The following is an 18,174-nucleotide window of genomic DNA, read 5'->3' on the forward strand; positions in this document are numbered from 1 at the left end:
GCTATAAAGTGACATGAAATCATCTAGCTAAACATCTACACATTTTTCTTGCAAAAGAAACCTAACTTAACCTTGTTTATAACATTTAGTGACCTGGACTAACTGAGCATGGAATTTGATCTAAGAACTATTATGACTGCTGCATGCATGTGCTAACTTAGAAATTGTAGAAAAATCATTTTTTATGTTTTAGTTTTATGAATGCAAATGCTAATTTCCAACTTGTTCTTTGGCAGGGGAGACAGGTATGGACTAGTTTCAAGGGTATGGAAGCCAAGTGGAGGCCTAACCTAAGCTCATATGACCATTTCTACTCAATTCAAGCTTAAAACATGCTACTACAGGGTTTCCTGTAGTACTACAGGATGTCCTAGTTCTACTACAGGATGCCCTGTTTTACTATAGGAAACAGGCCGAAAGCTTAGAAGATGGTAAGAAAGGTAGAATGAAGTGTGGGAAAGGTGTCTGATGGGGAAATAAGGCATGGAGGAGGTGCACACTATCCAAGGCTCAGTCAAATGCTTCAAGATGGTTGGATTTTCTCAATGGAAGTGACCACTTTGCTTACAAAACAAGAATTCAGATTAGGGTTTGGTGGACCTTGGAAGCATAGGTGGAGAAGACTTGGATGAGGCGAATGAGATGAGGTCTCCCTGCAAATTAGAATCTCCTGTAACAACATACACTCTTTTCTTCATTTATGAACATATTCATTTATACATGGAAAATATGAGTTGAATGGAGAAAAGCAGAGTTATCAATAACTAAGGGCTAAGTTTATGAATGGAAGTGCTTCTAAACCATAACAGACTTAAGATATCAAAATGAAAATTGCAAATACTTCTAAGAAATTCAGAGACAATGATCTATTCAACAAGAAACCCTATATTATGTAGTAATCAAACAAGAAATATGTTTTAGAGTTGTGTGAATGAAACCCTAAAATCATGATCCCATAAGGGAGATGAGGTGAAAGCCACTATCACGAGATTGCTAAAGTGTTTACTGCCACTATGATACCACTGATCTATCTATCCACAAATGGAAGCAAACTAATTAATCATCCAAATACTTGCAGATTAACAAAACCAAAATTACTTTAGCAGCTAACTATGAATGTAATTTAAGCATACATGTAAAGAAAGAGGAACCTCTACTACTAGGGTTGGGCCCTAACCCAAGAGCTTCAGCCCCGTGAGTCAACTCAGTGCTCGATTGATCCGAATTGGATCCATGAAGAATTGTCAGAAGGACCATGACTATATCAGGTCGGGATAGACATCAAAGAACTAAGAAACAATGATCAAAAACACCCCTGAACAGTGGCAGTTAGCAGCCAACATGGAGCGACGAGGACCTTGATCAAAGCGCGCTGACCGAGGCCCATGGAGATTGCGCAGGAGGCGAAACTAGCCTCTGGGAAGCTCGGATTGGGAAACAAAGGCAGTTTTTGATGCGTGATCACGCATTGCTACACAAAACCCCTCGAAAAGGAGAGGCACCAAGCGCTCAGTCGTATGGAGAGCTGGGAAAACTATGGGGAAAGGCTAAAAGGTCAAGGCGGGACTCACGCTCCAAAAACCAGCGGTATTGATCGGGGGCACCCTCAAGCGGTAAGCGGAATTAGTGAAAACGGAGCGATTCCACTCAGCGGCCGACGCGTGGCAAGCGAAGGAGAGAGAAAACTATCGCTGATCGCGCGCTAATGGTCGAGCAAGTCAACCGCGTGAAACATGCGAATGGCGTCAGATCTAGAGGCCCCAGATCTAATGGTTGAGATCGCGCCCAATGGGAAAGCGGAATCGACAGGGGGGATTAAGCCGCGATTTGTAAGAATTTGACGTCCAATTTGACTGCCAAGGTGGCAGAAGACTCATTCCACGATGTAACAGAAAAACCGAACCGACGAAGCGAGTTGGCACAGCTGCAGGAGGACAAGTGGCCACTCCCTGTGAGCCTGATGATGATGCTTAACAGGGAACTCCAAGAGAAGCTGTAGTAGGTGAACTGACGGAAGCGGAAGGGGAAGCGAATAGCCATGAGAACAAATGGCCTTAAAGTCATGCATAGGAAAAACAAGAGGACGGAACACCACAAGGAAGACCGAACATAGAAAGGAAGAACAGATAAAGAGAAGACAGTGAAGCAAAAACAGAATGGAAGACAGAGTGCCAAGCTGACCAAAGGTAGCATCGAGCACCAGAGAGCTTGAGAAATTCGAGCCATCCTTGAGAGGATCTGTCCGGACTGAGCACCACATTGGGCTCGCTCCATTAAAGACCATAAAGGTCATAGAGCTGGTGAGGAGAAGAGTCTGTGTACTCTAGTGCCTTGGGGCATCCAAGAACCACCCTACCAAGAAAATTCTATTTTAGGAGACTCACATTGAACCCCTTCATTGTAATTCTCTACCTTAAGACACAATAAAAGAAGGCCACCATTGAGAGCTGGACCAGAGACGTAGCCCGGGAGGATAGGGTGAAATCCTTATTAATTTCTTCTGTCCTTGTATTTTTTTACTGTATTTCTCTGTTGTTTTCCATTTCAAGTGTTTGTGTATTTTCAATCTGATCGATCCGTTGCCTAAATAACATAGACACCCACTAGTACATGAGTTTGTAATACCTTCATTTAATAAATCTTCACTGAGGGCACTCATACGGTGATTTTCAAATCAAGTGGTATCAAAGCTTTAGGCTGTAAGGTTAGACACTCTTGTGTTGGTTAGCTGTTGAATGATCACTAGATCAAAGCTCAAATTAGGAGAAGGAGAGTTGGTCCAAACTAATCCTGAAATTTGGAGGGTCTATCCTGGGAAGACAATGTCAGAGGAAGGTTTTGTAGGACTAGACCCTCAATTCATAGAAAGTTTCCTAGCCATAAAGTCCATGGTGGAAGAAATGTATAGGGACTTTAGGAAACATAAGGTTGAAGATTCATCAGGTTCTAAACAAGACAAAGAAGAAGATGAGTCTCACCTCCACGACCACTCAAAAGGAAAAGGGAAAGAGGAAAGCTTTCTCACACCTCCTAATAGCCCCGTGCATAACAAGAAAGCATCGTTGATAAAGCCAGATGTTAAATTTGATTTGTCTGTATCTGATGGAGAGCTAAATGCTGAAAAGTTGGACAATTGGATTAGACAAATTGATGTTTATTGCAGGGTACAAAACATAGACTCAGACAAGAGCAAGAAGCTGGCAAGCCTACGCCTAGGAGGCACTGCCTTGGTTTGGTGGGAAGGCAGAACCCAAGACATGAAAAGATATCGTAAGACCATCTCTGTCTGGAGTGAATTTGTTTCTGCAATCAAAAAGCAGTTCTATCCATTGGCCTACATGCAACAAGCCATGATGAGTTGGAAAACCCTTCGACAGTTGAAAGGGAAAAGTGTGCAAGGGTACACTCAAGAATTTAGAAAGAGAGCATTGATTTTAGGAATCTCATTAGACTCACCGGAAACTCTTTTGAAGTACATTGGTGGTCTACATAGCTACATGAGGCATACCATCCTCATGTTTAATCCCACTAGTATAGATGAGGTATCTGTACAAGCTACTCATCTAGAAGCTAGAGGAAAGAATGGAAATCCAGAAGTTGGGGGACCATCCCAACCCACTGCAAGCAAGAGCAAGGAGAAAAGAAAACAGAAGTGGAAAGCAAGGAAGGCAAACACTGCACAGAAGAACAAAGCTTCATGCACCCACTGTAAAAAGGATGGGCATGATGATGAGCATTGTTGGATTCTGCATCCAGAGCTGAGACTTAAGAAGTTCGAGGGCAAGAAGAAGAAGACTGCTGCAACTATTCAGAAAGATTTGGGGTCAGACTCAGGAGATGAAACAACTATTGCAGCCACAGGTATAAAAGGTAAGAATTCTGAAGCATCTACTAGTAATTCTGCTAAATCTGTTATTGATGAAGAAAATGAGAGAAAAAGACATGAGCTTTTCCATATTCGAGTTGTTTCTAAATATCAAAAGATTGATACTTTGTTTGATAGTGGCTCACAAGTAAATTTAATTTCTGAAGCAATTGTAAAGAAATTGGGATTAGCAACTACACCTCACAAGAAACCATGCCCGTTAGGATGGTTGAATGATAAAGCACAACTACAAGTGACTAGACAGTGCAAACTCAAGTTTTCTTTTGGGTCAACGTTTGTAGATGAGGTTGAGTTAGACATAATTCCTTTGGATATATGTGAAATTGTTTTGGGAAGTCCTTACTTGTATGATAGGAAGGCTATTTTCTATAGAGCTGAGAACACGTATCTACTTGTTAAAGATGGAATCGAATACTTTGTAAGATCTCATAAGCTCAAGAATAATTATACTCTCATAAACTCAAGGCAGATGAAAAGAATGATAAATTCATGCAAAAAATTCTTACTGATGGTTGTAAAGGAAAAGAAACCTGATAAAACCAATATATTTGAGGGCTGTAATGCTAAACAACAAGCTGATATAGAAAAGGTTGTTTCAGAGTATGATGTCTTGTTTCAAGAACCTAAAGGTCTGCCACCCAAAAAGGAAATAGTACATGATATTATTTTGCAGCAAGATGTTCCATTGCCTAACATTGGAATGTACAGGTTGTCAGCTTTAGAGAATGCTGAAATCAAGAAGCAGGTGTAGGAGTTGCTTGAGAAGGGGTTCATCAGGCCTAGCACATCACCATGTGGGTCACCAATTGTTTTGGTGAGAAAGAAAGATGGCTCGTGGAGAATTTGCATTGATTACCGAGCACTAAATAAGATAACAATAAAAAATCGTTATTCCCTTCCTCACATAGATGATCTTTTAGATCAATTGAAGGAAGCTGTTTATTTCACCAAGCTAGACTTGCACAGTGGATACCATCAGGTCAGGGTTGGAGAGCAAGATGCATGGAATATTGATTTCAAAACAAAGCAGGGATTGTATGAGTGGCTGGTTATGCATTTTGGCTTGACCAATGCTCCTGCTACTTTCATGAGATTAATGAATCATGTACTCAGACCTTTTCTTGATGATTTTGTTATTGTGTATCTGGATGACATTATGATTTTTAGTAAAACGTGGGAAGAACACTTAAATCATGTTAAGAAGACACTAGATGTTTTGAAAAGAGAAAAACTTCACGTTAAACTCTCAAAAAGTGAATTTGGCAAAACATCTCTAAATTATTTGGGTCATATAGTAGGGGGTGGTGAATTGAAAATAGATCCCTCTAAAGTGGCAGTCATTGTAAACTAGCCTAAACCCAAGTCTGCTACAGAGGTGAGAAGCTTCTTAGGAGCAGCTCAATATTGGAGGAAGTTCATTTCTAATTTTTCCTCAATTGCAGCTCCCTTACATGCTTTAACCGGATTGAACAAGGTGTTTCAGTGGGGAGGCAAACATCAGAAAGCCTTCAACACCTTGAAAGAAAAGATTAGTACAACACTTGTACTAGCACTGCCTGATCTGCAAAGACCATTTGAGATCCAAACAGATGCCAGTGACTATGCCATGAGAGCAGTGTTGACATAGCACGATAAACCCATATGTTATCATTCTGAGACTTTTAATCCTGCAATAATTAACTATCCTACATATGATAAAGAATTGTATGCATTAGTTCAGAGTGTGAAAAAGTGGAAACATTACTTAATGGGCAAAGAGACAGTAATACATACTGATCATCAACCACTTCAATATCTACACTCCCAAACTAAGTTGCAGCAATCAAGACATTATAGATGGATGGGTTTTCTACAACAGTTTCATTTAGTCATCAGATATAAAAAGGGCATACATAACAAAGTTGCAGACATGCTATCTAGACCCATTATAAATGCATCTACTATACTTAAGCATAATTCTGTGCTACATGAAAGCTACATTGAACAATATGCTCAAGATATAGACTTTAAAGATGTATATGCAACTTTGAGTCAAGGAAAACGGGTAGAAGAATTGGATTACCATGTGAAGGACCGACTCTTATACCATTGTGGGAAACTCTGCATTCCACAAACAGAGAGAGTAAAGATAATTAGAGAAGCACACACTTCTCTGATATTAGGTCACTTTGGGGTAAGTAAGACCATTGCACAGCTGCAAAGATTTTGTTATTGGCCAAAAATGAAGGAGACAGTTTCTAGATATGTAAGAGGGTGTACTATGTGTGCTAAAAGCAAGCCCAACAACAGAAAACTAGGCTTGTACACTCCATTACCTGTTCCTTCTCACCCTTGGGAAAGTGTTTCCATGGATTTTGTTGGGGGACTGCCTGAATCTAGAAAAGGTCATGATTATCTATATGTTGTTGTGGATAGGTTCAGCAAAATGTGTATTTTGATACCTTGTAATAAATAGATTATAGCTGAATAGACTGCAAAATTGTTCTTTGAACATGTATGGGTTCATTTTGGATTACCCACTTCCATTGTATCTGATCGAGACACCCAATTTGTGGGGAAGTTTTGGTCAAGTCTGTGGGAACAAATGGACACCAAACTGAAGAAAAGCACAACTTTTCATCCAGAAACTGATGGCCAGACATAAGTAGTTAACAGGACAATGATCCAGTTACTCAGAGGATATTGTAGCAAACATCCTAAGCTTTGGGATGAACATTTATGTTATGTGCAGCATGCTTACAACAGAGCAAAACATTATTCTATACAGAGATCTCCTTTTGAGACTTGTTTTGGTTTCAAACCAAGGTATTCTTTGGATTTCGTCTTTGGTAAAGATACCATGGTTGATGGACACAGTGATGTGGACAAGGCAACTAGGTTCATTGAATATATCCAGGAGATCCACCAGGCAGTACAGGAACAACTGGAGAAGAGCCAAGCCAAGTACAAGGCTAGGCATGACAAGCATCGGATGGAGCATAGTTTTCAAGTTGGTGACCAGGTCTGGCTGTATATTAGCAAGGACAGGATGCAAGGTGAAGGTAAGAAGCTAAAGCCTATCAGGTATGGACCCTTCAAGATACTTGAGAAGATTGGTGAAAATGTTTTTCGCCTTGATCTACCAGCTTACATGCACATCTACTCAGTCGTAAATGCAGATTGCTTGAGATTGTTTGAACCTTCAATGATTGAGGACCTTGAAGAGCAGAGTCAATTGCCTTCTATTGGTGACCTGCTACCTTAATATCTTAATGAATTGTAGGAAGACACAATGTTGGACAGGAAGGTGAGGACGACACGCAGGGGAGATGTTGAGTACCTCAGAGTTGGGCTCAAAGGTTCAAAACCAAGCAGTGCAAAGTGGATTGAGATTGGACAAGTGAGAAACCAGTACCATCACTTATTTGATGCTTAAAACCCAACTTTTGGTGGTCCAAAAGCTTTTTTTAGTGGGAAGGCCATGATCCGAATTGGATCCATGAAGAATTGTTAGAAGGCCCATGACTGTATCAGGTCGGGGGAGACATTAAAGAATTAAGAAACAACGATCAAAAACACCCCTGAACAGTGGCAGTTAGCAGCTAGCGTGGAGCGATGAGGACCTCGGTCAAAGTGTGCTGATCGAGGCCCATGGAGATTGCACAAGAGGCGAAACTAGCCCATGGGAAGCCCGGATCAGGAAACAGAGGCAGTTTTCGATGTGCGATCGCGCATCGCTGGGCAAAACCCCTCGAAAAGTAGAGGCCCCGAGTGCTCGGTCGCATGGAGATCCGGGAAAACTGTGGGGAAATGGTTAAAAGGTCAAGGCGGGACCCATGCTTCGAAAACCGGTGGTATTGATCGAGGGCACCCTCAAGCGGTAAACGGAATTGGCGAAAACAGAGCGATTCCACTCAGTGCCCGACGCGTGGCAAGTGAAGGAGAGAGAAAACCGCCGTTGTTTGCGTGCTAATGGTCGAGCAATTCAACAGCACGAAACATGCGAATGACGTCGGATGTGGAGGCCCCAGATCTAACGGTTGAGATCGCGCCCGATGGGAAAGCGGAATCGACAGGGGGGATTAACCCGCGATTTGTAGGAATTTGATGTCTGATTTGACTGCCAAGGTGGTACAAGACTCATTCCACGATGTAACGGAAAAACCGAACCGATGAAGTGAGTTGGCACAGTTGCAGGAGGACAAGTGGCCACTCCTTGTGAGCCTGATGATGACGTTGAATAGGGAACTCCAAGCGAAGTTATAGCAGGTGAACCGATGGAAGTGGAAGGGGAAGAAGCAAAAAACCATGAGAACAAATGGCCTTAAAGCCATGCACAGGAAAAACAGGAGGACGGAACACCGTAAGGAAGACTAAACACAGAAAGGAAGAACAGAGAAAGAGAAGACAGTGAAGCAAAAACAAAACGGAAGATAGAGGGCCGAGCTGACCAAAGGTAGAATCGAGCACCAGAGAGCTTGAGAAATTCGAGCCATCCCTAAGAGGATCTGTTCGAATTGAGCACCACATTGGGCTCGCTCCATTAAAGACCATAAAGGTCACAGAGCTCGTGAGGAGAAGAGTCTGTGTACTCTAGTGGCTTGGGGCATCCAAGAACCACCCTACCAAGAAAATTCTATTTCAGGAGACTCACATTGAGCCCCTTCATTGTAATTCTCTGCCTTAAGACATAATAAAAGAAGGCCACCACTGAGAGCTGGACCGGAGACGTAGCCCTGGAGGATAGGGTGAACTCCTTATTAATTTTTTGTGTCCTTGTATTTGTTTAATGTATTTCTCTATTGTTTTCTATTTCAAGTGTCCGTGTATTTGCAATCTGATCAATCCATTGCCTAAATAGCATAGACACCCACCAGCACATGAGTCTGTAATACCTTCATTTAATAAATCTTCATTGAGGGCACTCATACGGTGATTTTCAGATCATCGATCAAGGAAATGCTTCTCATTTTCATTAAAATATAAAAAATACATAAGATTTATCAGTCACAATGTCTTATCTTGAAAATTCCTCTTGGTTACAACAAAAAAAATCGAATCCTAATGAGGCTCTAGGCCTTCTTATTCATACAACTGAAGCTACCAACAACTTCCTTAAATTTAGGGAGGCTTGGCTCCCAACTTGAGATCTACCGGTCTTCAACTATCAGAAAATGTTGGACACCTAATCCTCTAAGGGTTGGTGTGGAAGCTGAATAGTCTAAGGAAGTCCAAGAGACCTTGGAATACGAAACCAAAGGTCATATGAATGTACTATAAATGTATATCATTTGTTAATAATAGATACCCTCTCATGCTTATCATTCATCTTGTGTTTCTGCCATTTATGTGTTTAACATTGTATCTGAGCCACGATGTCTGGTCTTCTCCCACCATTAATTGTGTGGTCTTCTCCAAGGTGCTCTGCCATTCAACCGACACCTTGTGCACTATTTTAGTTGTCCTCTCTATCTTCTGCACTTTCCTTCCTACAAAAACGTTACATTTACCTCACAGTGAATCTTGTCAGCTATTAATCTGTCACCTATCGCTGCACCTTATTAGAGCCTGATATAACATTCCTATACACCATCCACCACAACAATCGACTCCCCTCTCATATCTTGGTAGCCAATCAAAATGCGCAGGTCCTATATTTAGCCAAAATACCCTGTTCCTTCCTCATTACTGACTTGAGTAACGCTTAGTAAGTGACTCATTACTTGAGTAATACTTTGTAAGTGAGTCATTGTAACGTTGATTCTCTGTCCCATACGCTGTTGTTTACACAGTCGACAGTCCATGTTACACAGTCCACCCTCCTGGACTGCATTCAACGGTCTCTCTCCTCGAACTCTTCCTAATGGGATAAAGGTAAGGATTTGATGACTGCATCTTAAATGCAGTGAACCAAAGAATAAAGCCTGACAAAAGATCCAGAAGTGAGTCTAGAGTTGAAGCAATTATGGCTAATGAGCCACTCTTTATTGATGCATATACTTTCGTAGTGAAAAGGATAATGTTTGCTATGTTAGGCAACCAAATTGCAATTGTCTCACTTCTTGCAACCTTGTCATGCTCTTCCTTGGATAAGCCAGGAAGATAACCACGCTCAGCAACTGTATCCATTTCTGTGAATCCCTCAAGCATCTCTTCCTGTTGTTGATAATATTCAGCCACCCCATCACCGCTACTAGCACCGAGCACACTAAAGCAATCATGAAGGTCGCATTGTTGAGGCCTTTCCTCGCTTTCAAACCTGGAAATCCTATTGAAACTCAAACGCCACACATTCTCCTCGCTTGTCTTGGCCTTCTCAGCATTCGAAAGTAGGATCTCGGTTCCATCTTCTGACAGAGGGGACGTCAGAAGTTCCGCCATTGTAATTTTTGGGAATTGAGGCAGAGAAGCAGTGATTCCCGAGCTTCAGAAAACGTATGTGTAGAGAATCATCGACAATTCTCTCTGCCCTCTGCGTGATAACGCTTCGTCTAAGCGATACAACATCTAAATCGCTTCTTTTCTTTTCTCACAACTTTTTGGTAGGAGAATCGAACAGTTAGATAGCATTTTCATTGTAATTCAGTCCATACCCATTATTTCACACTTAATTTTAAGTCTCATTTCCAGCGTATTTGGAGTGGATTTAACATTATTCGTTTGTTTTAGCCTCCTGTTTAATTATTCTGTAGTCGGGCCTTCTTGAATTGCCCGCTGGTGCATCCTACTGGAACTTTCAGCTTAAACCATACCATTTTGGAGCAGAATTGCGTTGATTCATCCAGTGGTTCTTATTGATGATTCTTGTTGTGTAAAAACATTGTTTCTTTAAAGGCCTTTTGCGTGCAGAAAAGCGCAGGGATAAAACAGTTAAATATTGCGTGCTGCAACTAGCAGGCTACTGGTAGTGAAAAATAATACCAGAATTCACTCATTGTGCTATTCAACCAGATGTCTTTACTGTAATTATCAGAACTGGCTCCATTGGCAGCAGAACTATCCAACGTTTGGGATCCTGCATGCTGGAATCGACACAACTCGTCGTTTCTACAATAACCCCCTTGAAATATTTGCAAAGAGGGGGTTCACAGCCATTGGAAGCAGAAGGCTCGGCGATAGGATGTGTGCTCAAAATTCTGTCTTCAATTTCATTATTTTGGCTTTCGGCATCACCACGATTCGAAACCTGGTGGCTTTGTAGATTGCGCAACATTGGGGTTTCTTCTAAAGAAAATCAATGGCCTTCATCTGAACATAGCAGCGACGAGACAACAATATCCAACGAAATAGACGATACTTAAAATGAATCACAGAAAGTTTACCCACAACCCTCGGATGAAAAGAATCCCAAGTCAGAAGCCCTTGGATTCCAGGCCCGCGGAGTAGCCACATTGCCTTTGTTGTTGTCATTACTTGTTGAAATTTTCTATGCATTGAATGGTGCAATCAAAATTGGTATATATGTGTTGAAGATCCGTGAGAGGAGGGCGCAAGTTCGATTAACAGTGATGAGATTCATGATCATGAGGCATAACAATTATCGTTGGAGTTTGGCTCTAGTAAACTGAAGGCAGAATGTTTGCATTCCTTACTCCCAAAAAAAAGAAGAAGAGGTAGAGTTCTTTAAGTGCTCTTTTGTTGTAAGTGAAAATGGATTTAATTAGTGATGTATTAGATTTATTAAATACCTTGATACATTCCACTGTTGATGGAAAGGTAAACATCAACAAAGGCTCTCTCTTGGAAATTCAGACATGTCTATAATATGCACAAGAAAAAATTGATTTTTGCATCTTGAATCACAACTACAACAAGAGGAGTTACAGAAGTATAGTCATGACTTTGAACTTGTTTATGTTCAGAAAAATTCTCTTGTTGAGTAAGAAATTGACTCCCATCAACATGTAGAAAATAATCAAGACAATAAAGTTGACGCTGCTTCAAGAGCAGATGTGAATGTAGATGCAAAAATTTAGTCTACACTTCCCAAGTCGGCCATCGGACCTTGGGAAGAGCTTGTCCACAACAAGCATAGAACAAGTCTTGAATATGACAAGGAGGTGTCCTTTCATATTCCAGACTACTCCAACCTAATCTAATTTCAAAGTGCTGGATTTCTTCATGACAGTTCACCTTCAGTTGTTCCAGATTCTGCTCCTCTTATATAAAATAACAACAAATTGTGAAATATAAACACTGTGACCGAGTTGGCCATATGAAAGATCACTGTTTTGATCTTCATACATGTAAGCACTGTCATAAAACTAGTCATTCTTTAAACATATGCTTTAGAAACAAATCTCATGAAAGAACAAAAATTCATCTTGGATGGATCGCTTCTTGGCAATGGGCATCAACCACCAAGAAGATATTTCAGCTATATGTCTGAACTTGTTCTAGAGTATTGAACAGTCTTGCAGTTGAGTTTTCTCCATCATCTCACCTTGTATTTGACAAGGGGGGAAATGATGGTCACCTGCAAGCTTCAAAGCCACATCAAGCGAGCTTGAGCCACAACCTGCCATACCAGATTTAGAGTTGTAGCCAGAGACAAATATGCCCCTGATCATGCCTTCAATTGGTGATACCTCTTCAAAGAATTGGGGACACTTCCTCTAGCTGAAGACTTCGGCTTCTTGCCAGTTTTGGAAGAGTTCTAGGAATTGCATTAAGCATTCCAGAGTTGTTGGTCATCCTTAAACCATCACAGGTTGAGACCTCCCTTTTCAGGTTAAGGTTCTCCCTTTTATGCAGGGTGAGACCTCCCTTTAGTGGTTGAAGGTTTCCCTCTTGAAAACATCAGGAACACTTCCTGTAGCAGAAGACTTGAGCTTCATGCCAGACTTGGAAGAGTTCTGGGAACTGCACTAAGCATTCCAGTGTTGGTGGCCATCCTTAAATCACCTCCCTTATACCAACATTTCAGATAGCACATTCAATCTAATGCTTCCATGAATTTTTGCATGTTTTGTATTACAACTCTCTTCTTGGACTCATACACAACCCTTCGGATTAAGGGGGGGAATGTTGGACACCTAATCATCTAAGGGTTGGCGTAGAAGCTGAATAGTCTAAGGAAGTCCAAGAGACCTTGGAATACAAAACCAAAGGTCATATGAATGTACTATAAATGTATATCATTTGTTAATAATAGATACTCTCTCATGCTTATCATTCATCTTCTGTTTCTGCCATGTATGTGTTTAACAGAAACTTAGGAGAATTAATCCAGTTCTTATGCCATCAATTGAAAAGGAATTCAAGAGGATGTATGATGCCCAGATCATAGCTCCCATTAGATATTCATATTGGGTCTCAAAATTAGTCACTACTAGGAAGAAAATAGAAGAAATCAGACCCCGCGTTGATTTTAGAAATATGAACAAAGTATCATTAAAAGATAACTATCCTCTCCCAAAAATGGACCATATTCTTCAAAGGTTCATCTAGAATTTCATTGCTTGATGGATTTTCTGGATACAACCAAATCTTGGCTCAACCAGAGGACCAAGCAAAGACTACATTTACTACTCCTTGGAGTACTTTCATGTATTTGAAAATGCCTTTTGGATTAATGAACATAGGAGCAACATTTCAAAGAGCTATGGATATAGATTTTTCCAAAGAAATCCATGACTTCCTAATTGTTTACCAAGATGACATTATAGTCTTTTCCAAATCTGATAATGAACATCTAAATCACCTAAGAAGAGTTTTCATTAAATGCAGAAAATTTGGCATTTCCTTAAATCCCAAAAAGACACTCTTTGGTATAGAAGAAGGTAAACTCTTGGGACATATAATATCTAAAGGTGGAATTAGAATAGATCCAACTAGAATAGAGGCTATCCTAACCATCACCCATCCTAGAAACATCAAAGAATTACAGTCATTTTTAGTTAAAATAAATTTTCTTAGGAGATTCAGTTCAAACCTAGCAGAATTAACTAGAGAACTAAATAACATGTTAAGAAAAGATTCAACACTTAAATGGATAGTGGAAGATAAACAGTCTTTTGAGGCCATCAAACAAGCCCTTACCAAAACTCCAGTCCTCATAAGTCCCGACTTTCAAAAAGATTTTATAATTTTTTCTTTTGCTTCAGAACATACTATTGCAGCAGTCTTGTTGCAAAAGAATGATCAAGGATATGAACAACCCATTGCATTTTTTAGTAAATCTTTAAGAGATGCAACATTAAAATACAACATAATGGAAAAACAGGCATTAGCTTTAGTGAAAGCTATTAAAGATTTTATAGTGTACATCTTGTATTCACACGTCATTGCTTATGTTCCAAATTTAGTAGTAAAGGATATTTTGACACAAAATGGGCTTGAAGAAAAGAGAGGCAAATGGATTGCCACTATTTTGGAATATGACACAGAAATAAAGCCTACAAAACTTATCAAAGGCCAAGGTTTAGCTAAACTCATGGCTGAATCAAACTGTCAGGCCCTAGATATAAATTTCATTGGTTCCCTAGATGATCAGGAAGAGATGGAGACTCCACAGATCAATGAATCTTTTATAAGTTCACCTTGGTATGCAGATATCATATTTGTCTTACTAAACTAACAAGATCCTCCTGGTTTATCTGGAACTAAAGCTAGATTTTTGAAAATGAAATCAATGAGATATTTTATCATAGACAATGCTTTATTTTGGAAAGATAATGGTGGCATTCTACTAAATTATTTCCTGAAAGACGAATCTGATAAAATTATGCAAGAATTTCATGCAGGAGATTGTGGAGGACACTTGTATTGGAAAACTACTGCTGACAAAATTCTGAGGGCTAGTTTTTACTGGCCCACTCTTTTTGCAGATGTCAAGAAACATGTGACCTCCTGTCATAAGTGCCAAATATTTGAGGGTAAAAGGAAGCTTTTACCTTTACCTCTCAAACCCATATCCACAGAAATTCCATTTCAACAATGGGGTTTAGACTTCATTGGGGAAATTCACCCAACCTCCTCAGCCCAACATAAATGGATTTTGACAGCCACCGATTACTTTACCAAATGGATAGAAGCCATCCCTTCTAGACAAGCCACATACTCTGTCATTATCTCATTCCTTGAAAGCAATATCCTGTCAAGATTTGGATGCCCCCAAAATCTCATTACTAATAATGCAACTGCTTTTAAATCCAAGAAAATGGTAGAATTTTGTAACAAATATCACATTACCCTTGGCCATTCCACTGCCTATTACCCTCAAGGTAATGGACTTGTAGAATCCTCTAACAAAAGCCTTGTCAATATCATTAAGAAATTACTGGAAGACAACAAGAAGACATGGAATAAAAAGTTGGTCAATGCCTTATGGGCAGACATACTAACTACCAAAAAGTCCATTGGTACATCTCCTTATCAGTTAGTATATGGAATGGATGATGTTTTTCCATCATCTTTAGGAGTACCAGTGATGAATATCATCCAGGAGTTGCAGGTAGAACCAAATGATATCTAGAGGAGGATAAATCAGACAATACACTTGCAACAAACTAGAGAAGAAGTCTATGTCAAATCACAAGTAATCCAGGATAAAATCAAAAATATTTTTGACAAAAAGACTAAAGCTGATGATTTTTACATAGGTGAAAAAGTACTTAAATGGGATTCTAGAAGAGAAGACAAGGGCAAACATGGAAAATTTGATTTCCTATGGCAAGGCCCTTATGGTATTTATGGTTACAGAGGTAACAATGCATTTTCCTTGAGAGAATTAGATGGAATAGATCTGCCAGGAGGACCTGTCAATGGTAGAGTGCTGAAGCATTACTTTTCCGAAAATTAACAGTAATTCACTTTACTTTACTCATTTTATATAACATTGCAAAGTTTAGATTGGATTGGATGGTAATTTTTTGAAGTTGAAGCCTGGAGAGAAGGCCCTGAGCTTTTAAAGTTTCACCATCATAAGTATGAATAAAGCATAACCATAGAAAAGCAGTTTACAAGTTAACTTTAGTCACAGTTTCAAAGGCTATTGATCTTAAAGTTCTTGACATTTCACTAGGAAATGCCATCCCCATGTGGAGCCATTGTTAGGGTCCTATAATAATAGGATTCATAATTTTGAATTGGCTATGGTTAGTCTTGTAATATTGTACATACTTTTGTTTTCTGCAAAATGTTTTCCATATTAAAAATAAAAAAATGTAAAGAGGGTATGTCCTAAAAGAATAATCAAAGGACAAAAAGAAAGAAAAAGATAAAAAAAAAGAGAGTGAAAAATATGAACCCCAAAAAGAAATAAAACAGATCATGAAAGTGTGCAAATTCAAATGCCACTCTTTTTTACTTTTTTTTTTATGAAAAAGAATGTTGTGTGCAGCTTGTCAGAAATGCCACAATCCATGATGGTCAAATAGCTTAATCTTGACTCATTCATGCTTTAAATTTCATGTTGATAGATAGAGAATAAAGATCTAGCCAAATTGTTTAACCTTGGTAGATCAGTGGTTAGGTAGAGAATAAAAATGAGCTCATCAGTTTAATCTGAGCCATTGGAAGTTATAAGGTTAGAATTATATAGTTTTCTTGTCAAAAGAAAAGAAAATAAAGGGTCAACAAGCTTAAATGCACCCAATAAAGTGAAGAAAAAATGTTAGGATAAATAAAGGGTAGGTAGAAAAAAGGTTGCAAATGTATAAGGTTGTTGAGTCAAAAACACATTTATCATGCCTAATCCTGTGTTTCATGTGTAGGAGCATGTATGAGAAAGAAAAGATGTTCACAACCTAGTTTATCTAATTTCCCCTCATTTCACTATGCTCCCACATGCTTATTTGCTAATTTCCCCATTATCCCTTTATCATTTATAAATCCCCTTTTCCCCTCATTTTGACCCTTACCCCTTGGTTTCACACATTTCCCTAGTAATTACCCTTCAAAAATCATTTCCCTACCCACAACCCCCTTTCCCTAGTGTGAAACCCATTCCCCATTGCAAATATTAACTTCCCCCCTTATTAATTTCCCTATTTCCCTTCAAAAACCCAAAAAACCCCCTTATCCTAAGTTTTTATCCCCCCTGCATTATTTAATTAACTCCCTGCTTTATATTTCCCAACAAACCCTTTTAACCCACCAACCCTCGGTGCAGTTAAAAAAACTCGCCACATAACCCCTAGTCCCATTTTATTAAACCTGCTACTTATATTTAATCCCTACCTTATTTACTAATTAATTACAATTATTCGTAATTAAACCCCGGGCCCCGTAAATCCCTTTCCCAATTCCCTCCGTCCATCTTAACCACGCGACAGTCGTCCGATCTCATACCGCCAAATTCGACGGTGCACATCCATATTGCGCAGGTTCATTATCTGCCCGATAACAGCCCGAGAGCACGCGAGATTCACGGTTTTTCCAGGGTGCTGTTCTGCTACGTTGTGGGCCTAGGCTAGATCACGTGCTTGTGGAAAATATTGCCTGCCCTCCAAAAGAGGTGCGATGGCCCAGAAAACCGCCTCCTCGCCTAGAAAAAAAACCACCCACTGCTCATTTATAGTTTCCGCACCAAAATGTGACCGTTACCCTTTAAAAGGTCAAGAAAGCCCCAATTCACTCTTTTGCTCGTTTTCATTGTAACTATTGCTCAAGCCATTCTGCAACACCCTAAACCTCTGTGACCAAATTGACCACTGTCTGCCACCTGAAGAAGCTCCAGACACCTAATTCAAGCAACCAGTTGATAGTTCAAGCTACTGTACCCTCTGCATTCACCATTGAACCCAGTTTGCAAGCCAAACCGCCAAATTCCAGGTATTCTTGAGAAAAACCAGAACGACCCTCTCAATTTGAAAACGTATAGTCCAATTGAAAGCTTAATTAATTGAAATTAATTAATAAACTTGCCTAAATTGAAGAGAAATTTACTTGTATACCCCAAACCCTTCTTTTATAGACTGTAACTACCATCCCACTATTCCAGGGCTTCCAAACCTCACTTCTACAACCACTACAAGCCTAATTCATATCCATAAACTCAGTCATGGCTTCCCAGACCTCTCTGGATGTGAGACCTCTGTCAACCCCTCACCTGGACATCGACCACCTAGCATTAGCAGACAAAGATTTTCAAATAAAGGATACTGCTTCCCCAACTTACCTTCTAAAGCTCCACTGCTGGAGTAAGGACAGATTCCTAAACCAGAATGATGACATCCACCTTTGGGAATCTAATTTACCCAAGTATTTGTTCCCAGAAGTACACCCATTCCCTGACATCATCCACTTTTGTCATGCCTATTACATTCCTAGCCAAAGGGCTATTATCACCCCTAACCAGTAGCTGT

The 18,174-nt window shown here is 39.8% G+C and overlaps 1 pseudogene; it reads right to left on the reverse strand.

Annotated features, from left to right (window-relative positions):
- Nucleotides 1–9,670: 9,670 nt before the first annotated feature.
- On the reverse strand, nt 9,671–10,246 carry LOC149179707 (metal tolerance protein 5 pseudogene; annotated as a pseudogene).
- Between the last annotated feature and the right edge of the window lie 7,928 nt (nt 10,247–18,174).

Source organism: Pinus tabuliformis, chromosome 3_2 (genome assembly GCF_031772625.1).
Source record: "Pinus tabuliformis cultivar Carrire ecotype Pingquan chromosome 3_2, CPIR1, whole genome shotgun sequence".
In the NCBI taxonomy this organism is placed as follows: Eukaryota; Viridiplantae; Streptophyta; class Pinopsida; order Pinales; family Pinaceae; genus Pinus; species Pinus tabuliformis.